We start from the raw sequence: 19,716 nt of genomic DNA on the forward strand, positions 1-19,716 counted from the left end.
AAACTTGGTAAAAATTAAAAAATTTTTAAAAAAATGGAAAAAAAAAAAAAAAAAAAAAAAAAAAAAGGAAGACACAATTCACCAATATCAGAAATTAAATAGGGGATGTAGGGGATAAGAAGGAGATAATTAGGGAATACTGTGAACAACTTTACATTCATAAATGTGACAAGTTAAAAAAGTTGATCAGAAATCAAACAAGATGAAATAGAACACTTGGGTAATATTTTAATAATTAAAGAAATTAAATTTGTTAAAGTCTCCCCCAAAAGAAATCTCTAGGCCCAGGTGGTTTTATTATAGAATTCTAGAATTCCACAATGTAGAACTCTAAAATTATACCAAATATTTAAAGAACTAACACCAATTTCATACTATTTCTTCCAGAAAAAAAGAGAAGAAAAAATTTCCAGCTAATTTTATAAAATATTACCCTGATAGCAAAACCAGACAAAGATATTTTTAAAAAGAAAACTACAGACCAATATCTCTCATGAATGTAAACACAAAAATCATTGGTAAAATATTAGCAAATCTTACCTTACACAAAAGTTAACTCAAAATGGATCAAAACTTAAATATAAAACATAAAGTTCCAAATATTTTACTGAAAACAGATAGAAGGACATCTGCAGGATCTTCAGGATCGGGTTAGGCAAAGAATTCTCAGGATGACACCAAAAGCTTGGAAAGCAAGGAAAATTTGAAAAATATGATATCATCAGAATAAAAATATTTGCCCTGAGAAAAACCTTGTGAAGAAGATGAAGAGAGAAACTATGGACTGGCAGAAAGTATTTGCAACCATATATCTGAAAAAGGCCCTCAGGTATCCCACACTTTTCTTTTCTTTCTCTTTCTTTCTTTCTTTCTTTCTTTCTTTCTTTCTTTCTTTCTTTCTTCTTTTTCTTTCTTTCTTTTTTATTTTATGAAAGTGAATACACACAATAAAAAGAAAACTTTAATTTTTGTCCTAATTAGTATTTGAAATAGCAAACCTGTTTTTTTTTATTGGAGTATAAATGTTTTACAATGTTGTGTTAGTTTCTGCTGTAGAACAAAGTAAATCTGCTATATGTATGCATATATCCCCTCTCTCGTGAGCCTCCCTCCCAACCCCTCTCACACTTTTCAAAAGTTCGCTTTACACAGTACTCTTATGAAAGTTCTATATATATTAGCATCTGTTTTTGCCAAATGAAAGAAGTCCCAAGATAATTTTTGGTTTTACAAAAATGGCTAACAATGAGAACAGTGTTCAGCATTTGTTTTGCAGAGAGCTGTTATAGAGGCAGTTTGCACCCTGAGGAGCAGCAAGAGTGGCACCTCCAAGCTCCTTCTGGAAACTATACTCAGCATCTCAGTATCCAGCTGCCACAGCCTTGAGCTGTGTCTCTGAGCATCTGTGTTTCTCTTAATGTATTCTGTGCATCCCTTAACAAGATGTGTCCTAAAGTAATTGCTTCTTTGCTTTAAGCCATTTTGTCTCAGGGAAGTTTTCATAGGAACACTCTACTTTCATAGGGTAGGGGAAACCTGTAATATCTTGAATATATAATAACTCATGAAAACAAAACAAACAGCAAAAGCAAACCAGTAAGTTTCAACTGGACAAAAGACATGAAGAGATATTTTACTAAAAAGGTTATATAGATATCATATAAGGTTAAACATCATTTGTCAGTGACAAAAATGCATATTAAAGCCACAAAGAGTTATCATTATTATTTATTATCATTATTATTACCTGTCATTCTGACAGGTATATAAATGAAGAAAAAAAGTGACAACACCAAGTGCTAGCGAGAATGTGGACAAACTGGATCATTCAAAAATTCCTATTGAGAATGTGTAATGGAACAGCCACTCCTGAAGACAGTTTGCCAGTTTCTTATAATACTAACCATGCAACCACCACGTGACGCAGCAGCAACTGAGTTCATCCATCCATTTGTTCATCCATGCCAGAGAAATGAAAACTCATGTTCATACAAATGAATGTTTAGAGTGACCTTATTCATAATAGCTAAAAAACAACCCAGAGGTCTTTAATGGGTGGATGCTTAAACTGTGGAATGTTACTCAGTAATAAAAATAACAAGCTATTAACACATGCAACAGCCTTGATAAATCCCCAGAGAATTTCACTGAGTCACAAAATGTCAACCCCAAAACGTTACATGTTGCCTGATTCTGTTTATACAACATTCTTGAAATGAAAAAAAATTATAGAAATGTAGGCTAGATTAGTGGTTGCCAGGAGTTAAAGGAGGGAATGAGAATCAAAGGTAGGTGGACATAGTTGTAAAAGGGGGACACAAGGGATTTTTGTGATGAAGAAAATGGTCTATATCTTGACCATAACAATGTTAATATCTTGATTGATTTTGTATTGTAATTTTTCAAGATGTTACCACTAAGGGATAGAGGAAAATGGGCATAATGAATTTTTCTATATTATTTTCTACAGCTACATATGCACTCTAATTATCTCAAAATTCAAAGCTTAGTTAGAGTAACCACTTGATCATGGAGGTTTTGTTACTAGGTCTACTTGGGATATTGGCATCCTCCTTGACTTACTGTGCATTCTTCCTGAAGCCTTGTAACTCCTTTGCATGTACGCCCAGCTCACAATTTGACGTATGCGTTTTCTCCCCAGCAGTGGCACAGTTTCCTCTGCTTTCTGTGAATTGGCTCCTAAGTGACCAAGTCATTTGTGGACCAGACATGCCAACTCAGGACTAAACTCAGCAGCTATGATTGAGACCCCCTTCTTGCACAGAATGTAAGGCTTGGAGAGTGCCTGCAAGGCCATTTCCTGCAGTGACTTAATTTCCTGAAGAGGAGCTTAGGCCCTGAAAGAATCAAGATTAGAATCTGACAGGTCTCATGCTGAGCCCAGCACATTTTTTGACACTTGAGAACTTTTTACAACATGTAAGCCTGTCTCCACTAACAGCTCTGAGTTTTAAAAAGCTATTTAATGGGGTGTGGCCAAGATGATGGAGTAGAAAGACCCTGAGCTCACCTCCTCCAACAGGTACACCAAAATTACAACTAATTACAGAGCAACAATCTATGAAAATGACTTGGAGAGTAGCAAAATAAAGAGTCTCCACAAAAGATATAATGATATAATGAAGAAACCACAACGAGACAAGTAGAGTAAGAGTGGTGGAGACACGGTATGGTCAGGATCCACACCCATGGGTTGGCGACCCACAAATGGGGGGAATATCACAACCACACAGGTCCTCCCCAAGGAGCAGGGGACCAAGCCCCACATGGGGCTTCTCAACCTGGGGTTCCTCCTGCAACTGGAAGATGAACCCCCAGACTTTCTTGTTTTTGAAAACCAGCAAGGCTAACTTATGGGAGAGCCAGAGGACTGTAGAAAATGGAGACTCTGGTCTTAAATGGCATGTTCAAAATCTCACAAACTCTGAGTCCCAGTGCAAAGGCAGTAGATTGAGAGGAGCCTGGGTCAGACTCACTTGCTGATCCTGATGAGCCTTGAAGAGGGAGGAGCCAGGCCCTAAGGACTGACTTGCTGGCTGCAGCCATTCTGGGGAACTTGTTCTATTGCAACTGACACCAGCACTGGCAAGCACCATTTTGGAATTGTGCTTCTTGCCTGTTAGCCCCAGGGGCTTACTACCCTCCAGTGGGCTGCAGCAGCCCCATGTTCCCTGGGCCATGCTACCAGCCACTCAGGGACACAGTCCTGCCTACTGGTGGGCAGGTAGCAGGCCCATGACCTCCCCTAGTCATGTAACCAACTCCACTGGAACACAGCCTTGCCTACCAGTGGGCTGGCAGCAGCCAAGCATCACTAGGCTGTACTGCCAACTGCATGAGAAGCCCACCCCAGTCTTGAGCGGGATCACAACTACCACACAAGGCAGGGCCTCACAGCCAGCCTGGCTGGGAGCCACCCTCAACTACCAGCACTCCCATGGTAGTTGGCCCCACAAGAGAAGGTCACATGCAGCCCACATAGGGGGCACCCCTACCAGAGGGGAGTGTGGTGCTAGGCCTCATACAATGTCTCTTACATAAAGCTACTTCCCCAAGATCAGGAAACAACTGATCTAATTATAGAAATTTAAAAAAAAGAGAATAAGGCAAAATGATTGAGATAGAAGAATGTTCCAAATGAAGGGATAAGCAAAACCTCAGAAAAAGAACTAAATGAAGTGCAGATAAACAGTCAAACTGACAAAGAGTCCTAGGTAATGATAATAAAGTAGCTCACTGAACACAGGAGAAAAATGGATGATCATGGTGAGTTTTTCAACAGGGAGTTAAAAAATATAAAGAAAAACTGAATGGAGCTGAAGAATACAATAACTAAAATAAAAATACACTAGAAGGTATCAGCAGTATATTAGATGATACAAAGGAGTGGATCAGTGAACTGAAAAGCAGAGAAGTGAAAATCATACAAACTGAATAGAAAGGAAAAAGAAATGGGACTTCCCTGGTGATGTAGTAGTTAAGGATCCACCTGCCAATGCAGGGAACATGGGTTCGATCCCTGGTCTGGGGAGATCCCACATGCCATGGAGCAACTGAGCCCATGTGCCACAACTACTGAAGCCCATGTGCCTAGAGCCTATGCTCCAAAACAAGAGAAGCCACTGCAATGAGAAGCCCACACACCGCAACAAAGAGTAGCCCCTGCTTGGTGCAGCTAGAGAAAGCCCGTGTGCAGCAACGAAGACACAATGCAGCCAAAAATAAATTAATTAATTAAAGAAAAAGAATTAAGAAAAATGAGAATGATTCAAGAGAGGTCTGGGACAACATCAAGCCTACTAACATTAGCATTATAGGAGTGTCAGAAGGAGAACAGAGAGAGAAGGTGGCAGAGAATTTTTGGAAGAAATAATAGCTGTAAAAAGACCTAATCTGGGAAAAAAGCAGATGAGGACCAGGAAGCACAGACAATCCTAAACAAAATGAGCCTAAAGAGGTCCACACCAAGACACATTATAATTATACTGGCAAAAATGAAAGGTAAAGAGAGAAGCTTAAAAGCAGCAAGAGAAAAGTCACTATGTACAAGGGAACTCCTGTAAGACTATAAGCTAACTTTTCAGCAGAAACTTTGCAGTCCTGAAGAGAGTGGACTCCCAATGTGATGAAAGGGAAAAACCTACAACCCGGAATACTCTACCTGGCAAGATTATTATTCAAGTTTGAAGGAGAGATAAAGAGATTTACAGACAAGCAAAAGATAAAAGAGTTCAGCACCACAAAACTGGTTTTATAAGAAATGCTAAAGGGATTTCTCTAAGCAGAAAAGGCCACAACTAGAAACATGAAAATCATAAAGAAAAAATCTCATTGGTAAAGGCAAACATACAATAAGTGACCTATAAAGCTAGGAGGAAGCTTAAAAGACAAAAGTAGTAAAATCATCTATATCCACAATAAGTAGGTAAGGGTTACACAAAACAAATATTGTAAAATATGACATGAAAAACATTAAATATGAGATGGCATTGTAAAAATTGTAGAGTGGGGCTTCCCTGGTGGCGCAGTGGTTGACAGTCCAAGAGATATCCAAACCTAAACATAAAGATGCTCATTAATTTACAAGGGAAGAGAGCAAAAGTAGAAGAAACAGAAAAGAACTACAAAACAATCCCCAAACAATTAACAAAATGGAAAAAACTACATAGCTATCAATATTTGCTTTAAATGTAAATAGACTAAACACTTCAATCAAAAGACACAGTGGCTGAATGAAGAAAAAAAATAAGACCCATGTATATGCTGCCTACAAAAGACTCCCTTCATATCTAAAAGACACACAGACTGTAGGTGTGTGTATAAGACACTGATGAAAGAAAATGAAGACAGCACAAACAGATGGAAACATATACCAGGTTCTTGGATTGGAAGAATTAATATTGTTAAAATGACCCTACTACTCAAGGCAATCTACAGATTCAATGCAATCCCTATCAAAATACCAAGGCATTTTTCATGGAACTAGAGCAAATAATTCTCAAATTTGTATGGAAACACATAACACCCTGAACATCCTAAACATTCTTGAGAAAAAAGAACAAGGCAGGAGATATCACACTCCCTGATTTCAAGCTATTGTACAAAGTTATAGTAATCAAAACAGTATTGTACTGGCACAAAAACAGACACATAGATCAATGGAACAGAATAGAGAGCCTAAAAATAAACCCACACACTTATAGTCAATTAATCTATGAAAAAGGAGGCAAGAATACACAATGGAAGAGGCAGTCCTTTCTCCATTGTATATTCTTGCATCCTCTGTCAATAGACGAATGGATAAAGAAAATGTGGTGTGTATATATATATTATATATATATATAATATATTATATATATATATAAAATGGAATACTTCTCAGCCATGAAAAAGAATAAAATTTTGCCATTTGCAGCAATATGGATGGACTTGGAGGGCATTATGCTAAGTGAAATAAGTCAGACAGAGTAAGTTAAATATTGTATGATGTCACTTATATGTGGAATCTAAAAAATACAACAAATTAGTGAATAAAACAAAAAATAAGGAGACTCACAGATATAGAAAACAAACTAGTGGTTACCAGTGGGGAGAAGGGGGGAGGGACGGTGCAGGAGTAAGGGATTAAGAGATACAAACTATTAGGGAGCAAGAATATATAGTGCAGAAACGACAGCCTCTTGCATAAATGGTTTTGGGAAAACTGGGCAGCTAGATGCAAAAGAATCAAACTAGACTACTTTCTCACAGCATATACCAAAATAAACTAAAAATGGATTAAAAACTTAAATGCAAACCTCAATCCATAAATCTCCTAGAAGAAAATGGAGGAAGTGTGCTCTTTGATATCAGTCTTAGCAATATTTTTTGGATCTGTCTCCTCAGGCAAGGGCAGCAAAAGCAAAAATAAACAAATGGGACTACATCAAACTAAGAAGTTTTGCACAGGGAAAGAATCTATCAACAAAATGGAAAGGCAGCCTACTGAATCAAAGAAAATATTTGCAACCTATAGATCTAATAAGAGGTTAATATCCAAAATATACCAAACACTCATACAACTCAATACCAAAAAAAAAAAAAAAAACAGACAAACCCACAACCAATTAAAAAATGGGCAGAAGATGTCAGTATTCATTTTTCTAAAGAAGACATAGAGGTGCACAACAGGATGTGAAAAGAGGCTCAACATCACTAATCATCAGGGAAATAAGACTAAAAACCATGATGAGCTATCACCTCACACCTGTCAGAATGGCCATTATTAAAAAGACAACAAATAACAAGTGTTGGTGAAGATATTGAGAAAATGGAACACTCAGACATTGTTGGCAGGAAAGTAAATTGGTGCAGCCATTGTGTAAAACAGTACGGAGGTTCCTCAAAAATTAAAAATAGAATTAACATACAATCCAGCAATTACACTCCTGATTTTTTTCTGAAGAAAACAAAAACTTTAACTTGAAAACATATATGCACCCCATGTTCCTTACAGTATTATTTACAATAGCCAAGATATGGAAGCAACTTAAGTGTCCACTGATAGATGAATGGATAAAGAAGATGTAGTATATATTTACAATGGATTGTTACTTAGCCATAAAAAAAGAAATCTTGCCATTTATGACAACATAGAAGGATCTAGATGGTATTATGCTAAGTGAAATGTCAGACAAAGACAAATACAGTATGGCTTCATTAACATGTTGAATCTAAAAATCAAAACAAACAAAAGATAACAAAATGAAAACACTCATAGATATAGAGAAAAGGAGAGTTTCCAGAGGAGAAGGGTTGGAGGGGTGGTTGAAATAGGTGAAGAGAGTTAAGTGTTATGAACCTCCAGTTATAAAAGAGATTAACCACATAGAGCATAAGGAATATGGTCAATAATATTGTAATAAGTTTGCATGATGACCATTTTATAATACATGCAAGTGTTAAATCACTACATATTATGCCTGAAACATACATAATATTGTATGTCAACAGTATTTCAACAATAAAAATTTAAAATGCTATTTATTAAACTATTGCCCCCACCCCTCACATTTGTACAAGATTTTTATCCTCCATTTGTCAGAAAGAGAAAAACAAATACCGTATGCTAACACATATATATGGAATCTAAAAAAAAAAAAAAAATGGTTCTCATGAACCTAGGGACAGGACAGGAATAAAGACGCAGATGTAGACAATGAACTTGAGGACACGGGGAGGGGGAAGGGGAAGCAGGGATGAAGTGAGAAAGTAGCACTGACCTATAGACTCCCAAATATAAAATAGATATCTAGTGGGAAGCAGCTGCATAGCACATGGAGATCAGCTCCATGCATTGTGACCATCTAGAGGGGTGGGATAGGGAGGGTGGCAGGGAGAGAAAGAGGGAGGGGATATGGGGATATATGTATACATATAGTGGATTCACTTTGTTATACAGCAGAAACTAGCACACCATTGTAAAGCAATTATACTCCAATAAAGATGTTAATAAAAAATCCTCCATTTAAAATCCAAATGGTACTAGTTTCTCTACATAGTAGTTTTAACTAGGCTCTGTTAATTAGCTGGATGACATGTTGGTAAATGTTTAAAAACTGGTTTCTGAACAAAAATGAATGTGTATGTGCATGTTTATGTGTGTATGCTCATACACACATACACATATATACATATATATTTACGTATGTTGATGATAAATTTTACCTGTATAAAGGATGTATATGGCACACAATTTACAAATAATAAAATATACAGTACTCTTTATCACAAATTCCGTATAGCAAATTGATTCTCACAGAATGCTTTATTGGTTTTCGCTTAACTCATATTCACAGTCAACCCATGGTTGCAACTGATGAACAAATGTAGTTCCTACTTGGTATTGACTGACATTTTTTTGTTTACATTAACAGGCAAGATACAAAAAATGAGACAATAAAGATGTACTGGAACTTCATTCACTCATCAGTGACCTGAGGGAGTTCTTTGCTGATTCAGATAATGATTTTTTAATATTAGAAGAATGTTTCCTAAATTTTTATGCTATTTGCAATGAAACTACTAGAGACACAACATATTTTGAAAGTTAATATGCATTACTAACTTTTCTCCATTATTTTCTCTAGTGTAGCCAAGGGTAAGCAAAGTTTTACTTCTAGTGTCAGAATATAAATATTTTAGGCTTTGCAGGCCATGCAGTCTCTGTTGTAAATATTCAGCTCTGCCATTGTTGCAGGAAAGCAGCCATAGACAAAACATAAATGGTTGGGTCTGGCTGTGTTCCAATTAAACTTATTTACAAAAACAAGTGGCAGGCTGGATTTGGTCAGTGGCATTGTCTATCAAAGTGTTCTATATTGGGGTGAGGAAACTTTCTGTAAAGAGCTAGGTAGTAAATATTTTAAGCTCTGTGGGCCATATAAGGTCTATGTAGCATGTTCTTTGTTTTTTGTTTATAACCCTTTGAAAATGTAAAACTCATTTTTAACTTGCAGGCTAGATTTGACCCACTTGCCTTAATTTGGTGATCTCTTGTATAGACAATCAACGAAACAATCAACAAAGCTTTGATTTGTAGGATTTGTCTATTTCTCTGGTGTAATTATCTCCAGGGCTGATTTTAAACTATTAATGTGATATCACTGAATCCAGATTTGGGAAGAGATATACAATAGGACACCATTATATATGTACTTCTACTATATACATAAATAATCTCAAGAGCATAGAAAAGAGTCAGGGGCACTAAAATCATTATGAAATAATGAACTGTTAAACATTTTCTTGAAATATAGTTGATTTACAATGCTGTGTCTAATTTCTGCTGTACATCAAAGTGACTCAGTTATACATATATACATATAATTTTTTTCATATTCTTTTTCATTAAGGTTTATCACAGGATATTGAATATATTTCCCTGTGCTATATAGGACCTTGTTGTTATGCAATGATGAATTTTTGCACATTTATAGCCTTTGTTTTAAAAATTATGTAATTAGAATATTTATAATATATATTAATAAATATAATTAAATATAATTCCACTTAAATTCATTAATAATAATATAAATTTTATACATTCAGTAGAACTTAAATTCTATTAGAATTATAAGCTGGAGATGACCTCGCTGGTGGATGGATTCTTACTCATAATCATAAGGTCCATTGTCTCAGGACTATATCAGAGTGTGCTACAACAAAGCAGAGCAAGGGAACAATTAGAGTAGTGGGACCTGAGGTATAGATCTAAAGAAGGATCAGAGAGCCAGGGGAAATCAGAGCAGCAATCACCTTACCTGCACAGGTAGATGGTGAATGGTCTGGGGAAATTTTAGAAGTGGGGAACAAATCCATTGCCAGGCAATGACTCCCCAGCACGCTTCTAGGTACTGGGTGGGTGATTTCACATGGATGTGGTCCTATTAAGGGCTCAGCAAATACTTTATTATTAGTATTATTTTAAATATGTAGAGAATGGGAGTCTGGGATTGAAGCCCACAGTGCTTGTTCCACTGAATCAGAAAGGAAACTGCAGCTCCTAATGAGGCTCTCAGCTCTGGAATGCCAAAGGGCCAAGCCCACTAGGCTCCTTTGTGGGCATAAACAACCCAGCTACCCAGGGTGCAAATGAAGGATGACTGTGTGCTCATACACAAATTAACAGGCAGGTTCATTCCACTCCAGCTCTAAGCAGAGAGCAGCCACTGTTTGTGGCAGCAGCATACATTATAGCTCCAAGGTTTCCACCCACAATAATGCCTTGTCACAACAGCATCAGGAAACTTGGCTTAGTGAATAGGAGTGAATGCCAGACAAAGCCAAACAGGGTCTATCTCCTATTCCCTGATGTTTCTCTTTGTTCATTCTTGGTCTCTGACAAGCTGCATCTGAAAGAAAAGAATTAATCCCTAGCAAATCCTGCAACACAACTGTGTATGGGGAAGAGGGCTTCTTTACTCAGCAGCCAGCAAGAATGTCATTCCAAGTGTAGGGGTTAAAGGAGAAGTGTCAGGCAACCCCGAGGAGAAAGGGACTGCTCCTGGGAAACAATAATCTATTGCAAATCTTGACCAGGAGGCAGCTTAGTTGTGCAGTAATAGCAAAACCTCTGGCCCAGGAAAAAGAAGTGAGCTGCAAGGGGACAGAAAATGTGATATTAGAGATAAAAAGTAAAGACAGACCAGTGACAGCATGGAAAGAGCTGAGATACTAAATTTAGGGTTGTTGTACATCGGTGATTGGCTTTAGAGAAACTCGTGGACAGGACTGGTCCTACTTGTCCCAAGGAGTGGCTAGGGCGTCCTTGAAGACTGGAAGCAGGTTTCCTTCTGTGGACAAAGAATGTCACCTGCCATACCAGTAAACACAGGATGTTGCAACCATCAAGCCATCAGCCACTGCAGTCACCCTGACTGTGCACCCTGAGGGGATTCAGTATGGGAAAGCACAGGATACTGGCCGTAGATAGTTAAGGTGCATATCAAAGGAATGATTTCAATGATCCCAGATTCTTGCATCTTCCCATACATAGAAAAGCTCTAAATTCATTAACTTGAGATGTTCGGTTTTTCTTTAATTAACAGTAATCTTTGCATGTGCCAACTACTTGATATTTGTTACAAAAATTCCTATAGATCCTGGCTCCTCTCTTACCTCTTTGGAGCAAACCCTCAGAGCTATCTAAGGGTCTGCTTCCCTGGGCTTATGTCCTCAGGAAGTCCATGGAATAAAACAAATAAAATTCTCAACTTTTAGGTTGTACGTTTTTTTTTTCCAGTGGACACTTGCCTTAAGTAACGCTAGTGCAATTTTAGGAGACTGGAGCTTTCCTAGAAAAAAAAAAATCCAATCTGCATAAGCAATCCAGACATTAAATAGACATTTTCATCTTTTTCTATAGCATTGTAATAGAGGTACTTAGAAGGTGGATGGGGCAGAATGTTACTGCTTCAAAGCAAAATTTCATCCAGGTGAACTCTGTAGAATAAGCTAAAAGATAGAGCATCTGTGCCTAAATATATAGGCCTGGCCCTCCGTACCTTCTTCTACAAAACCACTCCAATACTCCCAACCTCCTTCCCCATCTCAGTGCATGATGATTAAGCTGAGAACCTGGAAAAGGTCTCAGCAGTCTCCAGGTTAAACTCCCACAAGTGGTCGGTAACTAAAGCCTGTCCATTCTACCACTTACATTTTATTCCTACTTGTAGCCTTAGAGTCAACCAGATTCCACTTCCCTCTCAAGGACTTGCTTCTCAGCTGAATCGCTGCTGACTGCCCTTCTGGAGTCTCACCTACGCTTCATCCTTCCAACTATTGCCAGAGTGATCTCACATGAACCTTTGATCACTTGCTAGTCATCTTTAAGTATAAACTTAAATTCATGGTAGGGTTCACAAGGCACTTTGCTATCTGGTTTCTGCCAAGGTGCCTCCTCAGTTGCATCCACCTTCCCCATTTTCCTTTTTCCCACTCCACCTCCAGGCCAGTTTGCATTTCTTTTTTTTTTTTTTTAATTTCATTTTAATTGGAGTATAATTGCTTTACATTGTTGTGTTAGTTTCTGCTGTACAATGAAGTCAGTCAGCTATATGTATACGTATATCCCCTTCCTCTTGGACCTCCTTCCCACCACCCCCATCCCACCTATCTAGGTCATCACAGAACACTGAGCTGAGCTTCCTGTGCTGTATAGCATATTCCCACTAGCTATCTATTTTATGCATGGTAGTGTATATATGTCAATCCGAATATCCCAGCACGTCCCAACCTCTCCTTCCCACTCTGTGTCCACATGTTCTCTACATCTGCATCTCTATTCCTGCCCTGCAAATGGGTTCATCTGTACCATTTTCCTGGATCCCACATATATCTGTTAATATACGGTATTTGTTTTTCTCTTTCTGGCTTATTTCACTCTGTATGACAGACTCTAGGTCCATCCACATCTCTACAAATGACTCAATTTCGTTTCTTTTTATGGCTGAGTAATATTCTGTTGTCTATATGTATCACTTCATCTTTATCCATTCATCTGTCAGTGGACATTTAAATTGCTTCCATGTCCTGGCTATTTTAAATAGTGCTGCAATGAATATTACAGTGCATGTATCTTTTTGAATTATGGTTTTCTCAGCATATAAGCCCAGGAGTGGGATTGCTGGGTCATATGGTAGCTCTGTTTTTAGTTTTTTAAGGAACATCCATACTGTTCTCTACAGTGGCTGTATCAATTTACTTTTCCACCAACAGTGCAAGAAGTTTCCCTTTTCTCCACACCCTCTCCAGCATTTATTTTTTGTAGAATTTTTGATGATGGCCATTCTGACTCATGTGAGGTGATACCTCACTGTAGTTTTGATTTGAATTTCATTAATAATTAGTGATGTTGAGGATCCTTTCATGTTCCCCATGGCCATCTGTATGTCCTCCTTGGAGAGATGTCTATTTAGGTCTTCTCATTTTTTTTTTATTGGGTTGTTTGTTTTTTTGATATTGAGCTCCATGAACTCTTTGCATATTTTGGAGATTAATCCTTCGTCTGTTGCTTCATTTGCAAATATTTTCTCCCATTCTGAGGGTTGTATTTTTGTTTTGTTTACGGTTTCATTTGCTGTGCAAAAGCTTTTAAATTTCATTAGGTCCAATTTGTTTATTTTTGTTTTTTATTTTCATTACTCCAGGAGGTGTGTCAAAAAGTGTCTTGCTGTAATTTATGTCAAAGAGTTTTTCCTATGTTTTCCTCTAAAAGTTTTATAGTGTCTGGCCTTAAATTTAGGTCTTTAATCCATTTTGAGTTTATTTTTGTCTATGGTGTTAGGGAGTGTTCTAATTTCATTTTGTTACATGTAGCTGTCCAGTCTTCCCAGCACCTCTTATTGAAGATGTTGTCTTTTCTGCATTGTAAGTTCTTGCCTCCTTTGTCATAAATTAGTTGAACACATCTGCATGGGTTTATCTCTGGGCTTTCTATCCTGTACTATTGATCTATATTTCTGTTTCTGTGCCACTACTATACTGTCTTGATTACTGTAGCTTTGTAATATAGTTTGAAGTTGGGGAACCTTATTCCTCCAGCTCTGTTTTCCTTTTTCAAGATTGCTTTGGCTATTCAGAGTCTTTTTTGTTTCCATACAAATTGTAAAATTTTTTGTTTTAATTCTGTGAAGAATGCTATTGGTAATTTGATAGGGATTGCACTGAATCTGTAGATTGCTCTGAGTAGTATAGTCATTTTCACAATTTTGTTTCTTCCAATACAAGAACATGATATATCTCTCCATCTGTTTGTGTCACCTTTGATTTCTTTCATCAGTGTTTTATAGTTTTCTGAGTACAAGTCTTTCACCTCCTTAGGTAGATTTATTCCTAGGTATTTTATTCTTTTTGTTGTGATGGTAAATGGGATAGTTTCCTTAATTTCCCTATCTGATCTTTTGTTGTTAGTGTTTAGGAACGTGAGAGATTTCTCTGCATTAATTTTGTATCCTGCAACTTTACCAGATTCATTGGTTAGCTCTAGTAGTTTTCTGGTGGCATCTTTAGGATTTTCTACATATAGTATCATGTCATCTGAAAACAGTGACAGTTTTACTTCTTCTTTTCCAATTTGGATTCCTTTTATTTCTTTTTCTTCTCTGCCATGGCTAGGACTTCCAACTAAAGTTTGTGAGAGTGGACATCCTTGTCTTGTTCCTGATTTTAGATGGAATGCTTTCAGTTTTTCACCATTGAGAATGATGTTGGCTGTGGGTTTGTCATATATGGCCTTTATTATGTTGAGATAGTTTCCCTCTATACCCATTTCCTGGAGAGTTCTTTTACCACTTTGTTAATATGGTGTATCACATTGATTGATTTGCGTATGTTGAAGAATTCTTGCATTCCTGGGACAAATCCCACTTGATCGTGGTGTATGATCCTTTTAATGTGTTGTTGTATTCTGTTTGCTAATATTTTGTTGAGGATTTTTGCATCTATTTTCATCAGTGATATTGGTCTGTAATTTTCTTTTTTTGTGATATCTTTGTCTGGTTTTGGTATCAGTGTGATGGTGGACTCACAGAATGCATTTGGGAGTGTTACTCTCTCTGAAATTTTTTGGAAGAGTTTGAGAATGATAGGTGTTAGCTCTTCTGTAAATGTTTGATAGAATTCACCTGTGAAGCCATCTGGTCCTGGACTTTTGTTTGTTGGAAGATTTTTAATTCAGTTTCAATTTCAATATCTGTAATTGGTCCGTTTATATTTTCTAATTCTTCTTGGTTCAATCTTGGAAGGTTGTACTTTTCCAAGAATTTGTCCATTTCTTTCAGGTTGTCCATTTTATTGTCATATAGTTGCTTGTATTAGCCTCTTATTTTCTTTTGTATTTCTGTGGTGTCAGTTGTAATTTCTCCTTTTTCATTTCTAATTTTATTGATTTGAATCCACTCCCTTTGTTTCTTGATGAGTCTGGCTAAAGGTTTATCAAGTTTGTTTATCTTCTCAAAAAACCAGCTTTCAGTTTTATTGATTTTTGCTATTGTTTTCTTTGTTTCTATTTCATTTATTTCTGCTCCGATTTTATGATTTCTTTCCTTCTACTAATTTTGGGTTTTCTTTGTTCTTCTTTTTCTAGTTGCTTGAGATGTAAGCTTAGATTGTTTATTTGAGATTTTTCTTGTTTCTTGAGGTGAGCTTGAATTGCTATGAACTTCACCTTTAGAACAGTTTTTGCTGAGTCCCATAGGTTTTGGATCCTTGTGTTTTCATTGACATTTGTTTCTACCACTTTGTTAATATGGTGTATCACATTGATTGATTTGCGTATGTTGAAGAATTCTTGCATTCCTGGGACAAATCCCACTTGATCGTGGTGTATGATCCTTTTAATGTGTTGTTGTATTCTGTTTGCTAATATTTTGTTGAGGATTTTTGCATCTATTTTCATCAGTGATATTGGTCTGTAATTTTCTTTTTTTGTGGTATCTTTGTCTGGTTTTGGTATCAGTGTGATGGTGGACTCACAGAATGCATTTGGGAGTGTTACTCTCTCTGAAATTTTTTGGAAGAGTTTGAGAATGATAGGTGTTAGCTCTTCTGTAAATGTTTGATAGAATTCACCTGTGAAGCCATCTGGTCCTGGACTTTTGTTTGTTGGAAGATTTTTAATTCAGTTTCAATTTCAATATCTGTAATTGGTCCGTTTATATTTTCTAATTCTTCTTGGTTCAATCTTGGAAGGTTGTACTTTTCCAAGAATTTGTCCATTTCTTTCAGGTTGTCCATTTTATTGTCATATAGTTGCTTGTATTAGCCTCTTATTTTCTTTTGTATTTCTGTGGTGTCAGTTGTAATTTCTCCTTTTTCATTTCTAATTTTATTGATTTGAATCTACTCCCTTTGTTTCTTGATGAGTCTGGCTAAAGGTTTATCAAGTTTGTTTATCTTCTCAAAAAACCAGCTTTCAGTTTTATTGATTTTTGCTATTGTTTTCTTTGTTTCTATTTCATTTATTTCTGCTCCGATTTTATGATTTCTTTCCTTCTACTAATTTTGGGTTTTCTTTGTTCTTCTTTTTCTAGTTGCTTGAGATGTAAGCTTAGATTGTTTATTTGAGATTTTTCTTGTTTCTTGAGGTGAGCTTGAATTGCTATGAACTTCACCTTTAGAACAGTTTTTGCTGAGTCCCATAGGTTTTGGATCCTTGTGTTTTCATTGACATTTGTTTCTTGGTTGTTTCTGATTTCCTCTTTGATTTCTTCAGTGATCTCTTGGTTATTTAGCAGCACACTATTTAGCCTCCATGTTTTTGTCTTTTTTTAAGGTTTTTCCAGTAATTGATTTCTAATCTTATAACACTGTGGTCAGAAAAGATGTTTGATAAAATTTCAATTTTCTTAAGTTTTCTGAGGCTTGATTTGTGACCCAAGATGTGATCTACCCTGGAGAATGTTTCATGTGCACTTGAGAAGAAAGTGTAATCTGCCACTTTTCTGTGGACTGTCCTACAAATAGAAATTAAATCTGTCTGGTCTATTGTGTCATTCAAAGCTTGTGTTTCCTTATTTATTTTCTGTTTGGATGATCTGCCCATTGGTGTAAGTGGGGTGTTAAATTCCCCCCTATTATTGTGTTACTGTTGATGTCCCCTTTTATGGTTGTTAGCATTTTCCTTATATATTTAGGTTCAGTCTTGGAAAAATATTTATAATTATTATATCTTCTTCTTGGATTTATCCCTTGATCATTATGTAGTGTCCTTCCTTATCTCATGTAACAGTCTTACTTTATTTATTTTTAATTATTATTATTTTTAAAATACATTTATTTCTTTATTTTTGGCTGCATTGTATCTTTGTCTTGGTTCTTTGTTTCTGTGCATGAGATTTCTCTAGTTGCAGTGAGCAGAGGCTACACTTCATTGCATTCCATGGGCTTCTCACTGTGGTGACTTCTCTTGTTGTGGAACTTGGGCTCTAGGCATGTGGGTTTCAGTAGTTGTGGCCCACGGGCTCAGCTGTTTTGGCACATGGGCTTAGTTTCTCCATGGCATGTGGGATCTTTCCAGACCAAGGATTGAACACATGTCTCCTGCACTGGTAGGAAGATTCTTAACAACTGTGCCACCAGGGAAGTCTTATAACAGTATTTACTTTAAAGTCTATTTTATCTGTTTTGAGTATTGCTACTGATTGCTGAGTATCAGCATTCTTCTGATTTCCATTTGCATGAATATCTTTTTCCATTCCTTCACTTTCAGTCTGTATGTGTCCCTAGGTCTGAAATGGGTCTCTTTGTAGACAGCATATATATGGATATTGTTTCTGTATCCATTCAGCCAGTCTGTGTCTTTTGCTTGGGGCATTTAATCCATTTACATTTAAGGTAATTATTGATATGTATGTGCCTATTCCCATTTTCTTAATATTTTAGGTTTGTTTTTGTGGGTTTTTTCTTCTCTAGTGTTTCCTTCTCAGAGAAGTTCCTTTAGCATTTGTTGTAAAGCTGGTTTGGTGGTGCTGAATTCTCTTTGCTTTTGCTTGTCTATCAAGCTTTTGATTACTCTGTCGAATCTGAATTAGATCCTTGATGGATAGAGTAATCTTGGTTGCAGGTTCTTTTCTTTCATCACTTTAAATGGATCCTGTCACTCCCTTCTGTCCTGCAGAATTTCTGCTGAAAGATCAGCTGATAACTTTCTGGGGATTCCCTTGTATATTACTTGTTGCTTTTCCCTTGCTGCTTTTAATATTTTTCTTTGACTTTAATTTTTGTTAGTTTGATTAATATGTGTCTTGGTGTATTTCTCCTAGGGTTTATCCTGTATGGGTCTCTCTGTGCTTTCTGGACTTGGGTGGCTATTTCCTTTCCCATGTTTGGGAAGTTTTTGACTATAATTTCTTTGAATACTTTCTCAGACCCTTTCTCTTTCTCTTCTTCTTCTGGGACCCCTACAATTCGAATGTTGGTGTGTTTAGTGTTGTCCCAGAGGTCTCTGAGATTGTCTCCAGTTCTTTTCATTTTTTTTTCTTTATTCTGCCCCTTGGCAGTTATTTCCACCATTCTGTCTTCCAGCTCACTTATTCGTTCTTCTGCCTCAATTATTCTGCTATTGATTCCTTCTAGTGTATTTTTTATTTCAGTTATTGTGTTTTTCAACTCTGTCTGTTTGGTTTTTAGTTCTTCAAGGTCTTTGCTAAACATTTCTTGTATTGTCTCAATCCATGCCTTCATTCAGTTTCTGAGATTTTGGATCATATTTACTGTCATTACTCTGATTCTTTTTCACGTTGGTTTTCTATTTCCTCTTCATTTATTTAATCTTGTAGGTTTTTACCTTGCTTCTTCACCTGTAACATATTTTTTGTTGTCTCATTTTTTTTCTTTTGATGGGTGGAACTATGTTCCGGTCTTACTGGTTGTTTGGTCTGAGGGTTCCAGCACTGGTGTTTGTAGGCTGTTGGGTAGAGCTGGGTCTTGGTGCTGAGATGAGGACCTCTGGAAAGTCTCACTTCAATGAATATTCCCTGGGGTCTGAGGTTCTCTGTTAGTCCAGTGGTTCAGACTCTGTACTCCCACAACAGGAGCTCAGGCCCAACCCCTGACCCATGAACCAAGATCCTGCAAGCTGTGAGGGGTGGCAAAAAACAAAACAAAACAAAACACAAAGAGCAGAACAATAACAGAGTAAAAACTAAATAAGATTAGAAAACTAACAGATATGTTAGAAAAAATAACTTATAACTGAAACAATGATGGAAAGTAAAAGAGAAACACAATAGCAAAAAAGAGAAAAAAATTTTAAAAAGGCCAGAAAAGGCCTTGCCTGTGGAGGTTAGGGCTCAGGCAGGGGCAGGATTTCAGTGGGGTTGTGGTCTAGGCTTAGGACCCATGTTGCAGGAAAAGGCCCTAGGGGGGTGTGGGCAGGCCTTAGGCTCAGCAAGACTGGAGGGGCCCTGGAGTGCCTCCGGCTTTGGAGTTTGGATAATCAGGCCCAGAACCTCAGTAGGTTCCCCATTCACCTCTCCTTTTCTTCTCCCCCCCAACCATGCCCCCAGGACTCATGCAGCTGGAGGGAACCCTGAAGAGTGGAGGATCCAGCCTGGGACCCCAGCCGGCTTCCTGGGCCCAAGTGCGCAGAGGAAATGCCAGCCATGTTCCCCCTCAATCATCTGAACCCCTCAGGGTCCCTCAAGGCATGGGAAC

The sequence above is a fragment of the Neophocaena asiaeorientalis genome, unplaced genomic scaffold, assembly GCF_003031525.2.
Source record: "Neophocaena asiaeorientalis asiaeorientalis breed wild unplaced genomic scaffold, Neophocaena_asiaeorientalis_V1.1 scaffold98, whole genome shotgun sequence".
Classification (NCBI taxonomy): Eukaryota; Metazoa; Chordata; class Mammalia; order Artiodactyla; family Phocoenidae; genus Neophocaena; species Neophocaena asiaeorientalis.